Source organism: Lissotriton helveticus, chromosome 1_1 (genome assembly GCF_964261635.1).
Source record: "Lissotriton helveticus chromosome 1_1, aLisHel1.1, whole genome shotgun sequence".
In the NCBI taxonomy this organism is placed as follows: domain Eukaryota; kingdom Metazoa; phylum Chordata; class Amphibia; order Caudata; family Salamandridae; genus Lissotriton; species Lissotriton helveticus.
The window spans coordinates 642,192,899-642,218,116 of record NC_136057.1 but is presented as its reverse complement, the minus strand read 5'-3'; the positions used below and the strand labels follow the sequence as shown (position 1 = coordinate 642,218,116).

Genomic DNA, 25,218 nt, shown 5'->3' with positions numbered 1-25,218 from the left:
AAGAGGCAAGAAAGTTGCACAAGGAGGAAAGAGGGGTGCAGAAATAGGCAACATGGGTACAGAAGAAGCAAGAGTAGTACAGAAAGAAGCAAGGGAGAAGTGCAGAAAGAAGCAATAGAGGTGCAGAATAAAGCAAAAGGGGTGCAGAAAGAGGAGGAGTAGTGCATAAAAGAAGCAACAGAGGTGCAGAAAGAGGCAAGAGATGTGCAGAGAGAGGCAAGAGAGTTGCAGAAACAGGCAGAAAAGGTGAAGAAAGAAGCAAAAGCAGTGCAGAAACAACCAACAAAGGCGCCAGAGGCAGAAGGGGTACAGAAAGAGGTAAAAGGGGTATAGATCTGCAGAATATAGCAACAGTGGTGCTGAAAGAGGCAAGTGAGGTACAGAAAGAGGCAGGAAAGGTGCAAATACAGGCAGAAAAGGTGCAGAAAGAGGAAGAGGGAACAGGGATACAGAAAGAAGCAAGAGAGGTACAGAAAGAGAAAAGAGGGGTGCAGAAAGAGTCAAGAGATCTGCAGAAAAAAGCAACAGAGGTGCAGAAAGAGGCAAGTGAGGTGCAGAAAGAAGCAAAAGAGGTGCTCAAAGAGACAAGAGGGATGCAGAAAGAGGCAAGAGCCGTGCAGAAAGAACCAAGAGAAATGCAGAAAGCAAGAAAAGTGCAGAAGGAGGTATGAGAGGTATAGAAAGAAGCAAGAGCAGTGCAGTAAGAAACAACGGAGTTACCGAAGGAGGCAAGAGGGGTACAGAAACAGGCAAAACAAGTGCATACACAAGAAAAAGAGATGCGGAAAGAGGCAAGTGGGATGCAGAAAGAGGCAAGAGAGGCACACTAAGGGGAAAGAAGGGAGCAGAAAGAAGCAAGTGGAGTGCAGAAAGAAGGAAGAGAGGTACAGAAAGAGGCAAGAGAAGTGCAGAAAGAAGCAAGAGAGGTGGAGAAAGAAACAAAAGAAGTGCAGAAAGAAGGAACAGAGGTGCAGAAAGAGGCAAATGGGTTGCAGAAAGAGGTAAGAGGGGTGCAGAAAGAGGCAAGAGATGTACAGAAAAGTTGGAAGAAGGCTGCAGAAAGAGGCAAGAGGGTTACATAAAGAAGCAAGTGAGGTACAGAAAGAGGCGACAGAGGTGCAGAAAGAGGCAAGAAGGGTGCAGAAAGTAGATGAGATGTGCAGAAAGAAGCAAGAGAAGTGCAGAAAAAGAAAGAAATGTGCAGAAAGAAGCAACAGAAATGCAGAAAGCGGCAAGAGGCAAGAGAGGTGCAGAAGGAAGCAAGAGTGGATTTCACAACATTAATACCAATTTAACACCCACATTTAGCAATAAGTAACAGGTGACCACAAAGGGCCTTCCACCACGTTGTAACACAGGTCGCTGCATTTTTGGTAACGTTTGAGCCAGACACACGGCTTTTTTTGTTCAAACCCTGCAGATTAGGGAGCAGATGATGAATTAAGTGTCTATTACAGAAAATGTACAATTGTGCGAAAGTCGGTGCATCCAAACAGTCGCATAATTCCAGTGGCCCTGCTCATACCTCTGACTAGGTCCACAAGTGCTTCTAAGTGATTCCTTCTTTTTTGTCTCACTGAGTTCATAGTTGAACTTCAATGGAAATGAGGAACACTAAACCTGAGGTTACCACTCCACAACACAGACTACAATACCACATAATTACTCTCCATAATATATAATACCACTCAACATAATTCCTGTATACTAAATACCACAGACTTTCTATCCACATAACTTCACTTCACAACATACCACATAATTCCACTACACACAACGTACATCCACTCCACTCCAAATAACATTAGTAAAAACATTTACATTTACAACGCCAATAACTCTAACTCTCACAAATGCGAAACCTATTACATTGCAAACACTTCTTTAACTAATAAAAATCATCCAATTGAGGGTTGAGGCATAGGCTATGGCTACTGAATTTTAACGGAAAGCTTAATAAAGAACATTTTAGAAAAAAAGAAATAACCGTGAACTGAAAGTTTTTCAATGAGCACCAAAAGACTGTTTTGACTCTCATATTACATTGTTGAGTGCGGAATCTTATTGTGTTAATACTTCTTTAACTAATACTCGTGTTTGCAGAGGGCAGTGTTTGCAGAAAAGATGCTGGGCCTCTGACCAATGCTCAGGAATTCTGCTGCGTAGGCCTTCCAGGATGTACCAGGAGAGCTTCTTCGCCCCCAAAGTCCCACAGGAGTAAATTGGACTTCATCCCCCATCCCGTAGTCTGCCAGGAGGCATGTTTGCAGAGTGGTGGAGAAAGGAGTCATGGCCTCCGAAGACGTCTTAGCAATCCCACTGTGTGGGACTTACTGGTGTTAACAAGAGGGGTAGTTGGCCCCAAAGGACATCCTTGGGGGCCAACTACCCCTCCTATTACCTCCAGTAAGTCCCGCCCAAGGATTGCTAAGTTCTCATAGCAGGCCACGCCCCCTTTGCCCACCACTCTGCAAACACACTCCTTGGCGCGCTCTTGGATGGGGATTGAAGTCCCCTTTGCTGCTGGTAGTCCTTTAGGGTCCAACTAGCCTACCTCTTACCTCCAGTAAGCCCCACACAGTGGGATTGCTGAGAAGTGGACACAGGCCATGCCCCCTTTCTCCACCACTCTGCACCTCCTGGCGCGTTCTAAGTTGGGGGATTAAGTCCCCTTTCCTCCTGAGGGTCCCTGAAGGGCCAACTAGCCCTCCTGTTACCTCCAGTAAGACCCATATAACTGGATTGGTGAGACTGGTCCCAGGCCATGCCCCTTCTTTACACCACTCTGAAAACTTGCCTCCTGCAGCACTGCTGCTTGGGGGATAAAGTCCACTTGTGTCCTGAGGTCCTCAGGACACAAGAGGACCTCACCAACAATGCACCATGAGGCGCGTTTGCAGAGTAGTGCAAAAAGGGGCATGTCTCAGACCACCTCTCAGCAATCCCACTGTGTGGGGCTTACTGGAGGTCCCTGGTGGGCTAGTTGCTGAGTCATGCAGGGAGGGGGTGGGCCTCCGGTGAGTTGCCGGTTTCTATGTTATTTTATAGGAGGGGGGGTCACGTGGAACCCCTTCCCTAGGAAACTTCTAGCCCCGGGACCCCATCCACCAGGGCCTGGCCAGCCTTTACTAATTTTTTTTAAGTTTTGGGAGGGGGGTCGCATGGTTCCCCTCCTAAGGCCAATTATGGCCCCGGGGATCCCATCCCCTGGGGCCTGGCCAACCTTGTTGTTTTTTTCTATTTTCTGGAGAGGGCTGTGTGGCCCTCTCCAGAAGCCAATAATGGCCCCAAATACCCCCTCCCCCAAGGCCTGGCCTCTTTTTAAATAAAAAAAATAATTAGGGGAGGGGGGCCGTGTGGGCCACCTCCACAGGGCCACCGTTGGCCCTGGGGACCCCATGCCCTGGCGCCGAGCCTCTTTAAAATATATATATATATTAATTAGGGGAGGGGGCAGCATGGCCCCCCTGCTAGGCCACTTCTGGCCCCAGTGAGCTCATCCCCCAGGGCCGGCCTTCAAGTTGGAGACCATGGGGTGAGCCCCAATGCCCCTATGGTCCCTGCTGGCTCCCCGCCTCCTGCGGGAGCCGGCATTGCATTTGGGCAAGGGGAGCTGCTAACATGCAGCTCCCCATGCCCAAAAGCAATTCTGCTATGCTTGTTGGAAGCGAGAGCAGGTTTCCTGCTCTCTATTCCAACAAGCAAAGCAGTGTTTGAAATGACAGGGCGGGAGCCGCATGGTTCCCGCCCTGTCATTGCAAGCGGTAATATCCCTGGGGTGGCCACCCTGGGACATTGCAGGAGCTGGCCCTGGGGGTGGCAGTCTGCAGGGCCATTGAGGGCTCCAGGAGGGGGGCCGCGCAGCCCCCTCCCTACATTTGACATAGCCCTAGGGAGGTGGTGGTCTCAGGGCTTGGGGGGGCCAGCGTGGCCACCCCCTCATTAATGAACAAAGCCCCGGTGAGGTGGTGGTCCCTGAGGCTTGGCGGGCCCACAAGTCCCCCCTAATTAATCAAGGAAGCCCCAGGGAGGTGGTGGTCCCTGGGCTTGGGGGGCCCTCAAGGCCCCACGCCTCAATTATAATAAAGCCCCGGGAGGTGGCGGTCCCTGGGGCAGCATGGGGGTGGTTGGGACCCCCCACACATTTATTTTTGAAGCCCCGGGGAGGTGGCGGTCCCCGGGACTGCAGGGGGGGTGCATGCCCCTGCATACAATTAACTAAGCTTCGGGGAGGTGGCAGTCTCTGGGGATGCAATTAATTAGGCATTGCTTCCAGTACCTGGCCCACCCGGGGGCTGATAGAAAACGAATCGCGGAAGCCTGTGCTTTGTATTTAAAAAAAAAGTTTCGGCCAGATTAGGCCACCCAGCGCAAATTCTGTCGTTTACAAAGAAATATGCTTTTTTTGGCCTGGGGTTCCCTGTGGTACGCCCTGAGCAGGCCTAGGGGGTCAGGGTGTTTTTACCCTGCACCCCTAGTGGAGAGGTGTGGTGCAGCGGGCAAGGCAGCGGACTTCAGAGCACAGGGCTCACGGCTCGATCCCCGGCTGCGGCGGCACCTTAGCTCAGCACCATGTGACCCTGGCAATAGCTCACTTAATTTCCATGACAGCCCCCAGCGCCTTGAGACCCGTAAGGGTGAGTAGTAAAAAAAGCACGCTTTCTAGACCAAGACCACCTTTTTGCTAAATTTGGTGCAATTCCGTTCAGCAGTTCGGGCTGTATCTTTGTTTAAAATTTCCTATGGGACCCCCCTTTTTACTCGGCACCCACTTGACGAATCACCCGAAACATTCAAGACAGGAGCTGACTGGAGCGACCCATTCGTTTTGCAAATTTCGCAAAGATTCGTCAACCGGCTCCAAAGAAATTGGCAAATCAAAATTTGATAATAGGACCTAACTATAACTACCTACTGGCGGCCGCCAGTAGGTCATATATATATATATATATATATATATATATATATATATATATATATATATATATATATATATATATATATATATATATATATATATATATATATATATATATATATATATATATATATATATATATATATATATATATATATATATTACTAAAATTCACAAGGACAGTTTACGATCACCAGGCTAGCTCATTATTTTTGCAATACAAAGCTTGAATGAAAATGTTTCTATATACATCGATTCGTTCCTGCAACAACATGTAAAGGCTCTTCCATCGTATATACAGGACACCACTGACTTCCTAAAACAGATGAATGGTGTTCAGTGGCAAAGTGACTATTTATTAATATCAATGGATGTTTGCAACCTGTATACATCAATCCATCACCAAGATGGAATAAGAGCACTTGAACATTTTCTAGGCATGAGACCAATAGAATTCCATTCCCATAACAAAATGTTGATAGATCTAACAAAGTTTTGCTTGAATAACAACTAATTTTGGTTACAGCAGCAGGTTTATCACCAAGTGAGGAGCGTAGCCATGGGTGCAAGTTTTTCGCTGTGCTACGCCTGCCTCCACAGGGGATGATGGGAGGAGATGGTCGTAAAAAATCAGACATATTGGCAAAGAATTTAGTGAAATGCGTTCATTTGATAGACAACCTATTTGTGATTTGGCATGGTGACAAACATAGTGCAGAAGAATTCATCACTAAGCTAAACAATAATTATATAAACCTACAGCTTACGTATATTAGTGACAGCTCCATTTGCTTCCTAGATGTAGAGATTTATGTGCTCAACAACAAGGTAGAAACTCGACTGCCCCGTAAACTCACTGCTGGCAACACCATAATACACTCCAGTAGCTTTCACCCCAAACACACAATTAATAGTATCCTGTATGGTGAAATGCTAAGGATATGGAGAATCTGTAGCAGTGAGTCAGACCTAACAAAAGCACAGGAAGATTGAAAATCTCGCTTCTTAGACAGAGGCTATTTGAAGCAAACCGTGGATGAGGCAATCCATCGAACTAGAGCCCAACTACACGAGGACCTATTGTTCAAGCCATCAGCCAGTAAAATCAAGCAAATATCAAGCACAGCCACCACTGAGAGCAGCCCCAGACTGATCTTAACATACAATAAGCAAAGAGACAGCCTAAGAAAAATTGTAAAAAAAAATTGGCACTTAGTGCAAAGTGACCCCGTCATAGGGAAGAGTATGCCACCTACCCCTATGATAACATATAGAAAGTCGCCTAGCACAGGGGGTTGCTTAGTAAGCAGAAGCCCAGAAATCAGGAAGAATGTTAATTGGCTGTCTAACCGAAAAGGTTTTGTTAGATGTATGTCATGCAGGGCATTTACATGTGGAGAAAGCAAGACTTCTTATCAAACACCCTTCAAGGATAGACCTACAGTAATTTACAAGTTTTTAACTTGCAATTCAAAGTTCGCTGTGTACGTGCTGGGGTGCTCTTGTGGACTGCGATATGTGGGAAGCACAAGACTGCAGGTTCACAAGAGAATACTCCAGCACCTACGGGTCATAACCAACAATGATACTACTTATCCAGTGGCCCGACATTTCAAAGAGGTCCATGCAAACAACTTAGACCATTTGAAATACTATGTGATAAACTGTCTTCCTCCTCTGAGACAAGGAAGTAACAGGGATGCTAAACTAAGGCGACTAGAAACTAGGCATATCCTTGAATTAGACAGCAAGAGCCCACAAGGGCTGAACACAACAGAAGACTTGTATACCTGGTTATAACTGCAGTTTTTTAATCTTGCTGGTTGTATAATATAAGAAAACAGAGAACAGATATTATAGGGTTTTAACACGCTGAGTCTCTTGCCCATATACCCCTTTTTTCTCTTGTTTTGTTGTGAACATGGGCTCATGTCACAACCAACATTTTAATGCACAATGGTACTTTATTGGTGTGTTCATGCTCTGGGAGCATTAGGAACACACAACATTTGCACTTTAATTGCACTCTTTTGTGCTACTATTTGCACTGTACAAATAACAAACAATACGCCCATATGGATATCAATATGTCATCAGTGATGTCATTTGAGATGTCATCAGTGATGTCATCAGTGATGTCATTTGAGATGTCATTGGTGATGTCATCAGTGATGTCACTGACCATGTCATGAATGATGTAATATGTGACATGATCAGCAGTGGATTGCGGTTGCGCGATATATAGTTAGTGCAACTAACTATATATGCGAATTTCAATGGTTTTGTGTGAGTAAAATAAGGTTTTGTAAATGCTAATTCCTAACTATATATGGTCTATAACCTATGGTTTTCTCAGTGAATTTTCAAGGTTTTGTAAATGCTAATTCCTAACTATATATGGTCTATAACCTATGGTTTTTTCAGTGAATTTCAATGGTTTTTTAATAGCAAATATCAAAAGCTGTAAAATGTATTCTTCTTTTAAAGGAAAAATATATTTTATATGTATTTAATATAATTTTTTTATGTATATAAATTTTTTGAGGGAACAAATTTATCAACTATCATGCTGAAGAAGAGTGTGGGAAAAAAAAAACAAAGAGGAAAGAACAATCAGTTCAAAAATACAATTGCTTTAAAGCATGAAGTGCTTTTCCACACATTTACATTTAAATAACCCATATTAGAACATACAAAATATCTACAGAGGAGACGGTGTACATTGAATTTTAGACTCTTCATTGGTACCTACATGTTGGTACTTACATCACCCACACAACACAACAACCGGGACGCTGTCACAGATATATATATTTTTTTGAACGTTAATTTCTCAAAATCCACTGGAGCACATATCTTGAGACCTAGCAAAGGCACATCGGGCAAACAGTCCCTACAATTTTGCCAAGTTTCATAGAAATCCATTCAGCCGTTCGAGCTAAAAGTGAGTCCAACCGCCCTATGGAAAACTCAATGTTAAAAACATGTTTTGGGACCCCCCTTTTTTCTCGGCCCCCGCTTGACGAAACCCCCCCCCCCAAACTTTCAGGGGACGCTCAGAAACAAAATGTGCCATTTTCCTGAAAATTTCAGCCAATTCCGTCCATCAACGCCAAAGTTATTCAACATAGAATTTTCAGAAATCCCTATTCAAAAAAATCCTAACTATATATACCTACTGGCCACTGCCAATAGGTAATATATATATATATATATATTCACTGAAAAAACCATAGGTTATAGACCATATATAGTTAGGAATTAGCATTTAGAAAACCTTATTTTACTCACACAAAACCATTGAAATTCCATATATAGTTAGTTGCACTAACTATATATCGCGCACCCGCAATCCACTGCTGATGATGTCACATATTACATCATTCATGACATGGTCAGTGACATCACTGATGACATCACTGATGACATCTCAAATGACATCACTGATGACAACATCCAGTGACTGTATGTTTCTGTAAAGTTAAAATATGTCTTAGATATTGAAGAATGAGTGGATGTATAAGTGTCTGGATGAAGGATTTAGTAGGTGCGTGACTGACTGTATGAGTGAGTGATTAAATGTGTCTCACTGAATGCATGGGTTAGTGACTAAACTGTCTTAATTTGTGCATCATTATGTCTGTTGTGATGTAAACTGCTGCATGTGTTGATCATTAGCTATACGAGAGGCTATATGTGTTATTAATTGGTTGCCCAAGTATTTCTATGGGAGATTGAGTTTGTGTGGGGGTGGCTGGAAGGTGTGTGACTCTGTGCATAGATGTGTGAGCAGTTTATTCACTAGGTGTATGAGTTCAAGAGTGCATGTGGAAACAGCTACATGGGCAGTTGACTGTGTGCATGAGTGTATTGATGAGTGAATGGATATCTCAATGCTACATGTCATAGTAAGTACATATGTAAAACACAGTACATGTGAGAGTTGGCATATATAAATAACTGTGCATGAGAGCCACTGAGTGAGTGGTTGTATCGATCATTGTGAACTTGTATCAGGGATTGTATAAGAGAGTAAATATGTGTTAGTATATGTTTCAATAAGTAAGGTGTGTATAACTGTATAGTTGAAGAAATGGAGGTGAGATTGTTTCTTTGCATGACTGACTGGGTGTGTGAGTAACTCCATGGATGAGTGGCAGTGTGTGAGTGTCTGTATACACTGAGTGTATCTAAGGTTATATTAGAGTCTGAAGAGGTTTATCGTATTAGCACAAGAATGATGCCAAATGAGACGTCATCAGTGATGTCATCAGTGATGTCATTTGAGATGTCATCAGTGATGTCATCAGTGATGTCACTGACCATGTCATGAATGATGTAATATGTGACATCATCAGCAGTGGATTGCGGGTGCGCGATATATAGTTAGTGCAACTAACTATATATGGAATTTCAATGGTTTTGTGTGAGTAAAATAAGGTTTTCTAAATGCTAATTCCTAACTATATATGGTCTATAACCTATGGTTTTTTCAGTGAATTTTCAAGGTTTTGTAAATGCTAATTCCTAACTATATATGGTCTATAACCTATGGTTTTTTCTGTGAATTTCATTGGTTTTTTAACAGCTAATATCTGTAGCTGTAAAATGTATTCTTCTTTAAATCCAAAAATATATTTTATATGTTTATGAATAATTTTTTTTTTAAATATTTTTTTTTCTTCGTTCCCGCTTCGCGAATCGGGAAGCTTCCCGTTAGCTGACCTTGATGCCGCGAAATAGACCGCGAGCCGGTAAACGTTTCTTTACCGCAAGTGCCGCGTTAGAAAACAACATCGTGACGCCTCCCGTCCGCATGACGTTTCACGTTGTCGCGTGATACGTCATATGACGTGCTACGTTAGCGAACTGGTACGCGAAGCGAGTCGCAAAGCGCAGGTTTCTGGAAGCAAACCGGGAGGCCCTGCAAAGCGCTTAACGTAAACACAGCAAGTCATGTGACTTGGTAATAACACTTTTCATTGGTTCATTTCACTTTTGGTTTCCTAATGATGTAAGACTAGGTCATATAATCTAAAATGAACACTTTTGATTGGTTGAGAACTCTTGTTTTTCCCAAATGATGAAAATCCCTCCTTCTTTCCTCACTCTGACTTTCATCATTGTGAGAGAAAGACCCTTTGTGATCACTGAGCAATGGCTTCTTTAGTAGCTTCAGCTGGTGCTTCCCCACCACCTCCACCACATCCAAGGAAGAGTGGACCACCTGCTCAAGTTGTAATTCAACAAGAAGAAGAAGAAGAGGAACAGGAGGACGAGCACGAAGAGAGGCAGTTTTTGCCTGAGCAGCCCAGGACGTCTCACCGGAAAGAAAACTTCATTTGGCAATTTTTTAAAATTCCCAAAGGTCAGAAAAAAGTAAATGCAAGATACGTAACTTGCCTTATATGTCAAGATAGACTGTCCAGAGGGACCGACAAAAAATACAGTTTCGGAAACTACACAATGCATCGCCATATGACTAGGTGGCATCCTAACAACTACAGTGCTGCACAGTTTCGGAACGACCTAGATAATCTCCCTATTATGGCCAGAAGATCTGTTGTACCGGAAGTAACGGGACCAGAGGGCAGGGAGATGGTGCCAAATATACAAATGAGATTTGGTGATGTAAAACACATCTGCGCATTTTGCGATGGATTCATTTCCTACGGAGAAAAAAGCATCACTCTGATCAACAGAGCTATTGACTATCATATGCAAGTTTGTCCGAAACGCCCAAAATAATAAATACTTCTTTTTTTTGTTTTGTTGCTCCTGTTGAGCCCTTTACAATGAATCGTTTTCATTGCCCCCTCCAAGAAAAACCCAAAAAAATATAAAACTGTTCCGAAAAATTCAAAAACAGTAAAAAAATGTTCAGAAAAAAAAAAAAAAAAGTTCTTTTCAGAACTACCTCCCCGTTATTAAAAAATTGGTACAATATTTGGAACTGTGCCAACCTCTATTTCTCTTAGTTCGCTTCCTAGTTCGCTCGCTGGTACGCGAACCGGAAGCGAACCAAAAACAGTAAGTATAAGGGAAGGAAACAGACACTTATGTTAAAAGAAACACAGCTATAAGGGAGTAAACTAGAGATACCATTACCCGTAATCCACTGCTGATGATGTCACATATTACATCATTCATGACATGCTCAGTGACATCATCAGCAGAGGATTGCGGGTTTTTTGGCAACATGCCTTATCCACGGTTTAATAACGCTGCCTTTTGCTTTATATAAGTTTTCAAATTGTATGAAATATATACCAATAGGTCGTTATGAACCTTTAGGTAGTGCTTTTCTTCATGAGGTCTGGTCGCTTCCATACACATACAGATGTTTCAAAGATGATCAAGAAGTTTATCTGAATGGAGAGGAATGCACTGAGACGCCAGATCATTCACTAATGTGTAGGCACATACAGTTACACGGTTCATGCAACAAACACCGACCAAATATGGCTTGCGTGTTGCAAGGCACGCCAGTTCCTGCTATCATCCCCACGTTCAAGTTGTTGGAAAATGGTAGTTATTTGATGCTCAATAATGAAGATTGTTCTGAGTTAATTAAAAGTATTCCTTTTATCGTAACAGTAAGTGAACGGGTTATTTGCTGCAGAAATGTTCTATTTCCTCCCACACATGAACATAGGGAGTTTTCAATCTGGCCACAAATACCAACCTTGGGACACGTTTCAACGGCATGGCAAGAATAAGAGCTCTTTTGTCTCAGAGAGAGGTGGCCTTGAGTTCGGCCCGTGAAACTTTCGTACTTCACATAGCGAACACCCATACAGAGGTGCACACCCTTTTCAATTAAGATTTGCCTTTCAATTTCAGCAACATGTTTCCGACTATCTTTAACGCATCCTCCACAAAGTCCCTGGCACACTTTTTTAAAGTTGTTACCAGTGGTCTCGTGACTTCATTTGAGAAAATCTTTGGAGTCATCCCTGCTTCCTTTCATTGTATTTTCTGCACTCTGGTTCGTAGATTGGCATTTTTACTTGCATTACCAGCGGACGCTCTTGTGCTTTTTTACATTTTTAAATATGGATGTCCCTCCTATGCAACCTCCGACCCTGCAGCTGCTGACACTGTTCCGCAATCGCATGCTAGAATATTATGGCACAATGCCGTTGGCGATATTAAGCACGGCATATGGATTATCTTTTCGGTTCTCCTACTTCACCTGTGTCCAGCCTGTATTTCACTGCCTGACCTGTGATTTCGATTGGGCCATTGATTTGTGTCTCTGCGGACCGGTTTCTCCTGACGTCGACTTTAATCAGCTGATGACTCCTATCATTACTCACGAGTTGGTTTGTCCTGGCGAAAGGATTATGGCTGTGGCATTGATGCATGGACTACTTGGTCCCTGGAATTTACTGGCGGCAGCACAGTCTTTCTTGGAACAGAGCTTTCTTGAAAACCCACCGAGCTGTCCTCTGATGGTGATAGAGGATCCGGTGCTGGGAGAGCACGTATGTTCTTTTCCGCTTTTAAATTGGATGGCTGAACTGTTTTCGGATGAAGACGGTGACTTCCTATTGGAGGCTGTTGCAGCTTATTTTGCATACACAGTTATGTCATAGACCTTTTTCATGTTTGATATGCTGAGTACTAGCATTTCATTGACAATTCATTGACTTATTTGTCAAGTTTTTATTATTTACCTTGCCTATTGGCTTAAGACTCGATAAAGTACTTGGCTGTTTTATTTTTCTTTAGCATTAAATTTTCCTAGTTTTTAATGCTTTACCTTGCGGACCGTCCACATATAAACTTGCAATCTGCTCTCATGAGATGGCACTTCTATTATCTTATTCAGTTCGTTTCCGGATCATGAGGAGGTGTCATCTAGGTCCTGGATATCTTTACACCGTGTTAAGTTAGCATGGGCTCATTACCGGTTTAAACGCCATTTTTCCTTTTTTGCAACTTCTGCACACGACACTTAGTTGTTGCTTTAGCTTTCCACCTAGTAGTTCATCGTGGTTTACATGAGAATAATATGTTATTGGTCTACTATCTGCTTTACTTGTTAAACTATATCTGTACAGCGAGTGCTAAAGTTTCAAGAACAACACGATACAGAATTGTTATGAGGTCTGATCTCCACGACTTCATACTCATAACATAAGTGCAACTTCTGCCAATTCTGGGCATGAGGCGGGTTTTATATTGCTTTGCCGAACACACATACACAACAGTTGATGCGGTTCACATGAAGAGAGAGCTGGTGTATGCTGATGTGATTCCTTCAAATCTAAGACACTAAAGTATGGGCACGCCCTAAACCAACACAAAGAGACCTTCTTAGCAAATAATATAATATGTGTATTAGGGAGGGTGAGATATAAGCAGCCGCGGGCCGTGGAGGGAGTTACGATGGGGCAGGGAGGCGGGGAGGGGGAGAAGCAGGGTGGAGCCCTCTCTACCTTGCCCCTCCCCCTCCCCGCCTCCCTGCCCCACCGTAACTCCCTCCACGGCCCGCGGCTGCTTATAAGTGTTGCTAACTCTTATTCATTTACAGCATGTTAACATACTGTCACCATTCGCTTTTTATGTACTAGTAACTATGCTGGTAATTTTGCTACTGATAATATGTGTACTTGTATTCTCCACCCTGCTTCTCCCCCTCCCCGCCTCCCTGCCTCACCGTAACTCCCTCCACGGCCCGCGGCTGCTTATAAGTGTTGCTAACTCTTATTCATTTACAGCATGTTAACATACTATCACCATTCACTTTTTATGTACTAGTAACTATGCTGGTAATTTTGCTACTGATAATATGTGTACTTTTATTATCTAAGGTACTACGCCTGAGAAGACGGCATTAGTAAATAAACATTTCAAATACACATCTGTTCTTCTTAACTCCATGTTCTGGTTTCTAAGAAATCTATAACGACCGACTGTTCATGAGTTCCACGTATCCTGAGGTACTATAAGTTCATATTCTGGATTGTCTAAACATTGAGAGTTTGTTATATCCAATGTGACACTGTACCTAGCTTGCTAAGGAGTTTTTGATTACTAACGTGAGTTTTGGGACACCCTAATTCGCCGAGGTTCCAATCCTCTGTCCACAGTTCTGTGTGAGAACAGAAACCCTGCGACAGGGGCACCCCCGACCCTTGCTGGAGCTTCATCACACTTGCGATACAACTCCAGCAATGCGCCACCTTTACGGCACAGATACATCACGCATCTGTGCTGTTTTTGCCCCATGATGCGCCGCATTGTAAATGCAGCACACCATAGGTGACGGAACAGCGGCACAAAATGACTAACACATCCCTGGTGATGCGCCAGTCATCATAAATGTATCCCTATGCTTCTTATCTTGTTAGAGATGAACCGCCATATGTATCATCAAAGTTATTTGCATTTCCTAAATAGCGAACTTTAAGGAATAAATAGCGATTCTTTACCATTCCTAGTTTGCGATGAGCTATTTGCTAATTAGCCGAATGTAGCCCAATGAAGCCCAATGTAGCCCAATGTAGCCCAAAGATGGCCGCCAGACACACAAAAAAACAAATGTAGCCCAAATATCAGCCAGATGTAGCCCAACTATAGCCCAGTGACAGAATGACCAATCAGCTTCGCAAACCTCCGTTACGCGAAGCGGAGCGCTGTTACAGATATATATCTTTTTTTGAACGTTAATTTCTCAAAATCCACTGGAGCACATATATTGAGACCTAGCAAAGGCACATCGGGCTACCAGTCCCTAATATTTTGCCAAGTTTCGTGCAAATCCATTCAGCCGTTCAATTATTATTATTATTATTTTTTTTTGCCCCGCGGGGCCCTTTTAAAACCTCCACATCAAACCTAGGGGGTCAGCGAGGATCTACTATGCCCCCTTATAGTTATTTCCCCCTTTGTTTTGACCTCCTCTTGTCTCTCGATCCTACCGAGAGACAAGATGGCGGCCGCTACGGACTGTTTGGAATGTTGACAGACGCCGGAGAACCAATCAGCTTCGCTTCACAAAGCTCCGTTGCGCGAAAAGTCCGCGAACCAGTGCGCTGCCCGGTCCGCTGTTACAGATATATATCTTTTTTTAAACGTTAATTTCTCAAAATCCACTGGAGCACATATATTGAGACCTACAAAAGGCACATCGGGCTACCAGTCCCTACAATTTTGCCAAGTTTCGTGCAAATCCATTCAGCCGTTCGGGCTAAAAGTGAGGCCAACCGCCCTATGGAAAACTCAATGTTAAAAACACGTTTTGGGACCCCCCTTTTTTCTCGGCCCCCACTGGACGAACCCCCCCCAAATTTTCAAGGGCTGCTCAGAAACAAAATGTGCCATTTTCCTGAAAATTTCAGCCAATTCCGTCCACAAACGCCAAAGTTATTAGACATAGAATTTTCAAAAAACCCATAGAGAAAAAATCCTAACTATATATACCTACTGGCGGATTTTTTCTCTATGGCGGTCGCCAGTAGGTATATATAGTTAGGATTTTTTCTCTATGGGTTTTTTGAAAATTCTATGTCTAATAACTTTGGCGTTTGTGGACGGAATTGGCTGAAATTTTCAGGAAAATGGCACATTTTGTTTCTGAGCATCCCTTGAAAATTTGGGGGGGGTTCGTCAAGGGGGGGCCGAGAAAAAAGGGGGGTCCCAAAACGTGTTTTTAACATTGAGTTTTCCTTAGGGCGGTTGGCCTCACTTTTAGCCCGAACGGCTGAATGGATTTGCACGAAACTTGGCAAAATTGTAGGGACTGGTAGCCCGATGTGCCTTTTGTAGGTCTCAATATATGTGCTCCAGTGGATTTTGAGAAATTAACGTTTAAAAAAAGATATATATCTGTAACAGCGGACCTGGCAGCGTCCCAGGACGCGTACTTTACGCGCAACGGAGCTTTGTGAAGCGAAGCTGATTGGTTCTCCGGCGTCTGTCAACATTCCAAACAGTCCGTAGCGGCCGCCATCTTGTCTCTCGGTAGGATCGAGAGACAAGAGGAGGCCAAAGCGAAGGGGCAAATGACCATAAGGGGGCATAGTACATTGTCGCTCACCCCCTAGGTTTGATGTGGAGGTTTTAAAAGGGCCCCGCGGGGCAAAAAAAAATAAAAATAATAATAATCGAACAGCTGAATGGATTTGCACGAAACTTGGCAAAATTGTAGGGACTGGTAGCCCGATGTGCCTTTGCTAGATCTCAATATATGTGCTCCAGTGGATTTTGAGAAATTAACGTTCAAAAAAAGATATATATCTGTAACAGCGCACCGCTTCGCGTACTTTTCGCGTTACGGAGCTTTGCGAAGCGAAGCTGATTGGCTCTCCGGTGTCTGTAAACATTCCAAACAGTCCGTAGCGGCCGCCATCTTGTCTCTCGGTAGGATCGAACAGCTGAATGGATTTGCACGAAACTTGGCAAAATTGTAGGGACTGGTAGCCCGATGTGCCTTTGCTAGGTCTCAATATATGTGCTTCAGTGCATTTTGAGAAATTAACGTTCAGAAACAAGATATATATCTGTAACAGCGCTCCGCTTCGCGGAGATAAAATTATATGTGTATTACCTAGCTGTTGCTAACACCAGTTAGCGACGGCTAGTAGAAGATAGCGACCATCTTGGGCCCCACTTTGCATGTGAGTGATATTTATCACTAATGACATGCAAAGTGGGCATGCCAAGATGTTAGCGACTGGAAACAGTCGCTAACATCGCTATCTCCTATTATCAACTTTTGGAAATATTCGAGATAAGCGCGAATATCTCCAAAAGCTACCACCTGCCCTGAGCAGTTCTTAGCCATGTTATCCAATGGGAGGTGGATAACATGGCTAAGAGCATTAGCTCGGTAATGCATGAATATCGCTGAGTTTTCAGCGATATTAATGCATTGCGGTCGTTTTTTATCGTATTTCCGATAAACCTTGATAATAGCAAGGTTTATCTGCGATAATTTCTGACGGTAAAAAATTCGTTGCTAAGCATCGTTAGGGATAAATATCGCTTAACTTTGGTAATATGCCCCAACGTCTGTTAACGTTCGATTCGAAGGAAATCAGGAAGTGTTGAAAAACATTGTCTGCGCCATCTTGTCTTTTTTCAAATGCCACACTTTTGTCGTGCACGGCAGCCATTTTAGATGCCTTGACCAGACCCACTCTGTGCACGCTGTCGATCCTTAGCATGGCTCCCCACCCTCGCAAGCATCTCCCCCAGGCAGTGGTCACCCCCGCTCTCTGTCTTATGCATGGGTAATAAACCTCCCCCCATCTGCGCTGCTCTTCCCTGAGAATCACACCCTGTGCCCGCCCGACACCTCCCTTTCGCCCTATTCACTACCGCACCCTCTGATACTCCTTTTCCTCTGTGTCCGATTGTCCAGGCTGGTCCTAGGGTATCAGCTAGCCCTGCAGATGTAGTTTATGGCCACAGCTGTAAAGAATCACCCCTCTTCAAAGGAGTTATAGTAGATCAAGGCCCACACTCGATGAGATCCGTCACAGCAGAAGCGTTGCTATTATCTGAAAACCATCCTGTATTGTGATTGGGGAGGGGACCGAGCCTGAAGCGGAAGATTCCAGGGATGACTCTTTGTACATCAAAGTTTTTACAATTATGTGTCACATTAAAAATATATAGCACTCCGACAAAGTAGTAAGATTATAAAACTTTAATAATTTATAAATATATACAAGAAAACAAAAATAGTAATAACATATAAACATTTTTAGGGAAAAACAACGAAGTAGCGGTCGGCTGTGCGAATAGTCCCAACGCAGCACAACGTCCAGATTTCCGGCGTGGGGCGTCGCGGGGGGTGGGTCATCAGTAGCAAACTGTTGTGCGAATAGTTCCAAGGCAGCAGAACGCGCTGAAATCTAGATGACACTAAAGTGATGTCTAGTAAGTTGCCACCCAGCAAATAACGGCATGGGGCGTCGCGGGGGGTGGGTCATCAGTAGCAAACTGTTGCGCGAATAGTTCCAAGGCAGCAGAACGATGGCACCAAGGTGATGTCCAGTAAGTTGCCGCACTGGTTTTGGTATCCTACAATGCTGCTCCGAATAACGGCGCGGGGCGCCCCGGGGGAGGCGGTGAACGGGCCTGTCCAGGTGGAGTGTCATCTGTTGTAGTGGGGCGCCCCTTTACCGTTTCAGTTGCCATTCCGTCCGTTTTTGGTCCACTGTGTCAAAAGCCGCAATTCAGCTGAGTTGCGCCCACTCTTGCGGTGCAGCGATAGGCGGCTGTCACAGGACTCTCAAAATGGCGGCAGGCTGTTTCCTTTTTGGGCCTGGTCCACCTTGGAAATCGGACGCTTGTCTGCTAGGTCTTGGACCCCATTCTCGAAAGCGTCCCCTCCGCCTTGAGAGTTCATCAAAAGTTTTGGGGGCTCCGACTCCTGCAGGCTTCTGGTGGGGAGCGGCTGCCATGATTGCTCGCGGAATGACCACGACTGAGCTACGAGATGGTGGTGCTCTCATGCTGACGCCAGCTTCAGTCTGAAACATCCAGAAACAAGGTGGGGCTTTCATCGTTTGGGAAAAAAAAAAAGTTTTCATCCAATGAAAAGTGTTGTTTTTAGGTCACATGATCAAGCCTTCCATCATTAGGAAACCAAAAGTAAAATGAACCAATGAAAAGTTTTATAAACAAGTCACATGACCTGTTATGCGGCATAGGGTGTAAAATGCGGAGAAAATACGTTGGCACGTGAGGCGGCGTCAGTAGCGGACCGATGTGCGAATAGGCCGAAGGCAACACAACGCGCCAAGATTCGGATGGCACCGAGGTGGTGTCCAGCAAGTTGCAGCACTGGTGTGGCCATCCTACAATGCTGAAAGTCGGCGTGGGGCGCCCCGTTGGCACGTGAGGCGGCGTCAGTAGCGGACCGATGTGCGAATAGGCCGAAGGCAACACAACGCGCCAAGATCCGGATGGCACCGAGGTGGTGTCCAGCAAGTTGCAGCACTGGTGTGGCCATCCTACAATGCTGAAAGTCGGCGTGGGGCGCCCCGTTGGCACGTGAGGTGGCGTCAGTAGCGGACCGATGTGCGAATAGGCCGAAGGCAACACAACGCGCCAAGATCCGGATGGCACCGAGGTGGTGTCCAGCAAGTTGCAGCACTGGTGTGGCCATCCTACAATGCTGAAAGTCGGCGTGGGGCGCCCCGTTGGCCTGTGAGATGGCGTCAGTAGCGGACCGATGTGCGAATGGGGCCAAAGGCAGCGCAACAATATTTTCTGAATAGAAGACACCACAAGGCGCTGAGATGCCAAGATCCGGATGGCACCGAGGTGGTGTCTAGTAAGTTGTCGCACTTCTGTGGCCATCCTACAATGTTGAAAGTCGGCGTGGGGCGCCCCGTTGGCCTGTGAGATGGCGTCAGTAGCGGACCGATGTGCGAATGGGGCCAAAGGCAGCGCAACAATATTTTCTGATTTGAAGACACCACAAGGCGCTGAGATGCCAAGATCCGGATGGCACCGAGGTGGTGTCTAGCAAGTTGTGGCACTGGTGTGGCCATCGTACAATGGTAAAAGTCGGCGTGGGGCGCCCTGTTGGCCTGTGAGATGGTGTCAGTAGCGGACTGATGTGTGAATGGGGCCAAAGGCAGCGCAACAATATTTTCTACAATATTTTCGGAGTAGAAGACACCACAAGGCGCTGAGATGCCAAGATCCGGATGGCACCGAGGTGATGTCTAAGTTGCGGACCGATGTGCGAATGGGGCCAAAGGTAGCGTAACAAGATTTTCTGTATGGAAGATACCACTAGGCGTTGAGATGCCAAGATTCGGATGGCACCGAGGTGATGTCTAGCAAGTTGTGCCACTGGTGTGGCCATCGTACAATGGTAAAAGTCGGCGTGGGGCGCCCTATTGGCCTGTGAGATGGTGTCAGTAGCGGACTGATGTGCGAATGGGGCCAAAGGCAGCGCAACAATATTTTCTGACTGACACCACAAGGCGCTGAGATGCCAAGATCCGGATGGCACCGAGGTGATGTCTAAGTTGCGGACTGATGTGCGAATGGGGCCAAAGGCAGCGTAACAATATTTTCTGTATGGAAGATACCACTAGGCGTTGAGATGCCAAGATTCGGATGGCACCGAGGTGATGTCTAGCAAGTTGGTGTGGTCATCCTACAATGCTGAAACTCGGCGTGGGTCACCCCATTAGCCTGTGAGATGGCGTCAGTAGCGGACCGATGTGCGAATAGGCCGAAGGCAGCACAACGCGCCAAGATCCGGATGTCACCGTGGTGGTTTCATAGTTGAGAGGCTCTTCATCTGCAGTGGGGCGCCGAGATCCGGATGGCACCGAGGTGATGTCTAGCAAGTTGCTGTACTGGTGTGGTCATCCTACAATGCTGAAATGTAGTGGGGCGCCCATTTACCGTTTCAGTTGCCATTCAGCTGAGTTTCGGCTGCTCTTGATGCTACAGCGACAGGCGGCTGCAAGAGGACTCTCAAAATGGCGGCCTGTTCTTTGGATTTGGGCCTGGTCTACTAAAATGGCCCTGGGACACCTTAGAACTTGGACGCTCGATTTGTTTTTCCTTTCCTGTACATGCAAAAAAAGGTAAATGCCCGGTACGTTACACGCTTCATCTGCCACGATGAACTCTCCAGAGGAACCGAAAAAAAATATAGTTGTGGTAACTATACCATGCATCGTCATATGGAGAGGTGGCACCAATTAATTATAGTGCTGCATAAAAGAGAGATTTGGAGGAGAACCCCTGACCTGCTAGTACATTCATCAAAGAAGTGGCACTGAGAGCTTCAGAGGCAAGGGAAACGGTCCCAAATATTTAGAAGAACTTTGGAAAGATTAAAATGACATGTTTAGATTGTGGTAAATTAATTTCATGTGGACAGATGAGTGTTACTCTAATAAATACAGCATATGAACATCATCATAGTCGATGGTTGGTAGAGACATTTTGACTATATCCTGGACCTGCCCGTCCTCGCCCAAAATGGCGCCAGAATAAATGGGACTCGTAACTCCTTGTTGTGTACTGGTTGCAGAACCTTGAAATCACGAGATACGTATGCAGTTTTGAAGCACATGGCGGGCGGGGACGAGAATTGATTGAATATTTCGACATCCCTATTGATATTAAGTTCTGATGTGTTATTGATTACTGTACTGTTGAAAGTTCGAATTAACGTCACCCATGGTACTTGCCCGCAAATGTATATCTAGATAATTTTATTGTAACTGGCCCTGTCGTATTTTAATTATAAAATGTACGTCCACCGATTCCGTAACTGTTAGACACCTTAGTTCTTGCAACCTAATGGCCCGCCCGTTACGTTCCTCTACAGTGTAAATGTCTATTCATCATATACGATTACAGGTTGCTCCGTGGCAGGCCCACGTGGTTATAGGCTCGTATTTGTATAATGAAATTTTCACAATAAAGGTTTTTAAAAGAAAACATGGTAGTAGTATATACATTGGTAAAGTTTTTAATAATAGTCACTGTTTTAGAATCATTAAAAGGCAAGTGAAATAAAGCAGACCAATTACATGAAGGGTAAAAGGTATAATACGAAGGAACGCAGTAAAGATAAATGGTCAAGGGCTGTTGTGTTTTCTATTCCTGCAACATAAAGTGATCGATAAGAATCTCATATTCAGGCGTATCGGCGACTAAGACAGCAGGTCGACCCTCTTTTGCTCAACGGCTCCGTCATGGGACGAAGAAACGCTCTTTTTCTCGAAAAAAGAATATATTTTACTTGCAGGACAGTTGTAAAATTTCCGGGAAAGTACATTAGCCTGGAACATTATAACATATATTTAAGAAAAAATAATGTTCGGAAGTAATTAAAAGCGTAATTTTTAGGTGATATGACCAAGGCTTTCATCATTAGAATAAGAAAAGTAAAATGAACCAATGAAAAGTTTTATTAACAAGTCACATGACTTGTTATGCTTACGTTACGCGCTGCGCGCCCCGGATGACTTCCGGATGCGCTAACGCGGCGCGTCATATGACGCATTACGCGACAACGCAGGTCCAGAATATAGTCAAAATGTCTCCACCAACCAGCGGTTGAAACACAACCCCTTTCAGCAGGCTAAATAGTTCTGTTAAATGACAACAGAAGGGACAGGCAACAAGAACCATCAGTCAAAGAGGGGAGGGCTAGTTCTTCTCTACCGGGTTACATTGGGGCGCTACCGGAACTGATCGAATTGGTAGTCTACAGTGTTTCTGGATGTTTCAGACTGAAGCTGGGGTTAGCATGAGAGCAGCACCATTTCGTAGCTCCGTCGTGGCCATTCCGCAACCAATCATGGCAGCCGCTCTTTATCGTTATTTTGGGCGGGGTGGGTGGCGGAGCCGAGCTGTTTTGCAGCCATCATTGTGTGGAGTTCAGTTCATCTCACTAGTTTTGTATTTGTCATGAGGGGTTGTTCCTAATGTTTCTATTTTAGCGAGGTCAAAAAGAGATCCCATTAGTGGCCTACTGATTTTGCTCGATTCCTTTTCTTTTTTTTTACACGATTTTTCGTTATCTGCAAAGACTAAACAGAGTATTGCGACTCTGTGTTTGTTTGTAAATAGAGAATGAACCAAAGAGAACTAATTCTAAAATAGTAAATACTTGGATAACAATCAATCAAATGGAGAGAGAAGCAGGCACGACGGATTACAACGGGGGCAAAGGCCTGCGTTAACTACCTTTCACTATCTGCAAAGAGAGAGTACTCCTAATAGAAATGAGGGGGGGGGGGGGCACCATTCAAAGCAGATCAGTGTGCATAAACACGAAAATGTTTTCACTTACCACGTACTTGACATTCGACAGCTTATGATATTTGCTATTAAAAAACCATTGAAATTCACTGAAAAAACCATAGGTTATAGACCATATATAGTTAGGAATTAGCATTTACAAAACCTTGAAAATTCACTGAAAAAACCATAGGTTATAGACCATATATAGTTAGGAATTAGCATTTAAAAAATCTTATTTTACTCACACAAAACCATTGAAATTCCATATATAGTTAGTTGCACTAACTATATATCGCGCACCCGCAATCCACTGCTGATCATGTCACATATTACATCACATATTACATCATTCATGACATCACTGATGACATCAGTGTGGCCAGCACCCCAAGTTGCCTGCCACCGGGTGCAGGGATCCACAGAGGCTTTAACAACAGGTTTATCTCTGACACCATACATCAAACAAAGTTTTTCAAAACACCGATTTCCCTTTTATTGACTCTGCGGTTATACTTCTTACTTTTTTTTCTTTTTTTTACAAAACTTTCTTATCCATTGAGTGTCCCTACATCTGATACATAATTATCCCAACAATATTTTGTGTCACACGTATGCACAACATATATACATTATATGGACATTACTAAACAACAAAAGACCAATATTTACAAATTTGTACACATGTTATGTTCAAAGTCCCTTCTGGCATTACTATGCTCATATATAGGTATTTTCTGCCTGAAAAAAACTTTTTCTTTCTAGGCACGTTCTATATTTGGGGTCCTATTAGGGGTCAGAGATTATTGTGAGACTTGTTAGAGTGAGCTGGAACCCTCTAGCTCTACTCGCTGATTTAAGCAGTGTCCTTTAAGATTTTTTTCTGATCCACTAAAAATAATGCCGCCAACGCGTCTCGACCTTGTGAAATCTGGACCGTTACTTTATTTAAAGGTCTTCATCAGGGCAAGATGTATTTGAGGGAGGAGGTCATTCAATCGGCTTTTTTGGCAAAGTACTCTTAATGAAGAATTGTTGCCGATATGGAGCGTGAAATCTCGCTGTAGATCGTCTATTTTTGTTCTCTTTATGGTGTATCCTCCTATTTTTTGGGGTTCATACAGCTGATTACAGTATTTCTTTATGGTGTCCCAATAACGGGGTCCCTCTTCTGAAACGTTCCCGTCTAACTGTCTCCCAGCATTTGTGGCAGTGCTCGCTGTCTCTGTTGGCCTAGCGTGTGACCCATTCTGCAGCCTTGCACCCATGAGGGCACTGCTGGGGGCCCTCAAAGGGAGTTTCCGACTGCCTTTTTGTTCCGTACAGACCGGCACGAAAAGGCAGTGAAAAACTGCCATCGTACTCCCTTGGTCGTAAAGAGGTGACCGGGGGAGTACTGGAGGATCGTAGGCCATCCGGAAATCCGAGTCGGATTCCATTTCGACCGAGCCCATCGGAATGGCTCGGTCAGAATGAAAACTGGCCGGCACTGACCGATTCGGTCGGAATGGCTCCGAACATGGTTCAGAGCACTTCCGACCCGAATTGGTATCGTCCCCTTAGTAGACGAGGGTGTTTTCAGACTTTCGTTTTTTTATTATGTCCACTACAGCAGTCATGTTTTCCATTAAAATCTAAGAATGATTTAGAGTGTACTTTTTTTCACATCACTATCAATATGCAACCGAAAATCCTCACATTTCATGTCTTTGCCATCCTCACTAAGCAAAAATTCGGTAAACTGTCACCACATGGATAACATAGCATTCACGGCCTCTAGGACTGAGAACCACTGGCTAAATGACACAGTTGGGTTGAACATAATGGACTACAAAGTCAATAGCATTATTCATTACCTCTGAAGATTGTAAAGATGCTTTCTGCATACCAACTAGCAAGTGGCAAGGATCTCTTACATGGAGGCACTTCAGCTCCGATATCGATTTTTGACAGTTCATCCCACAACTTTTCCGTACACGTAGCTGAATCACTGCAAATACAAACAATATCACTCTAATCTTTGTTGGACTTTGTATGAACTTTTTGCAGAAGCATTCCAAGTGATACTGCGTTCCATGTTTTCCAAAAGTCTGGTGTCATGTTTTCACCACTATCCCAGATTTTTGTTGACAGCACTCTTTTCACATACACCTGCCACTACACCTTGCATTGAATGTTTAAAACCTCATGCGTTTGGCAATTCACCTACAAGCAATACTTACTTGCTAGAAAAGAAAGGTGATGTATCAAAGGGTTTCATGCATCATTCTGTGTGAGTAAATGTGATGGCACATATTGGCAAAGATTCTTATGAAACCAGTCATTTTACCTATCAGTGAAAAAATCAAACTTAGACAAAATATCATATATGACTTTGATATTTCCTGATTCTCTGTAGTTTATAAAGTGATTACATAAGGCGTAAAACATGCTTCTAAACCCTGCATCTTTAAGCCAAAGACCACTAAACTGAAAAAAGCAAAAGGAAGAAGAAACTATAATTTTGTTATATCCCTAAACAACAAAACTCAAGCAGAATAATGTTAGCCTAGTAT

The 25,218-nt window shown here is 44.1% G+C and overlaps 1 long non-coding RNA gene across 1 annotated transcript in view; it reads right to left on the bottom strand.

Moving 5' to 3' along the window:
* Nucleotides 1-25,218, bottom strand: part of LOC144770413 (uncharacterized) — a 335,354-nt gene that overhangs the window by 218,216 nt on the left and 91,920 nt on the right. Inside the window, exon 2 of the long non-coding RNA XR_013598884.1 lies at nt 24,520-24,653. This is a non-coding gene — a long non-coding RNA (uncharacterized LOC144770413). The remainder of the gene's footprint in view (nt 1-24,519; nt 24,654-25,218) is intronic.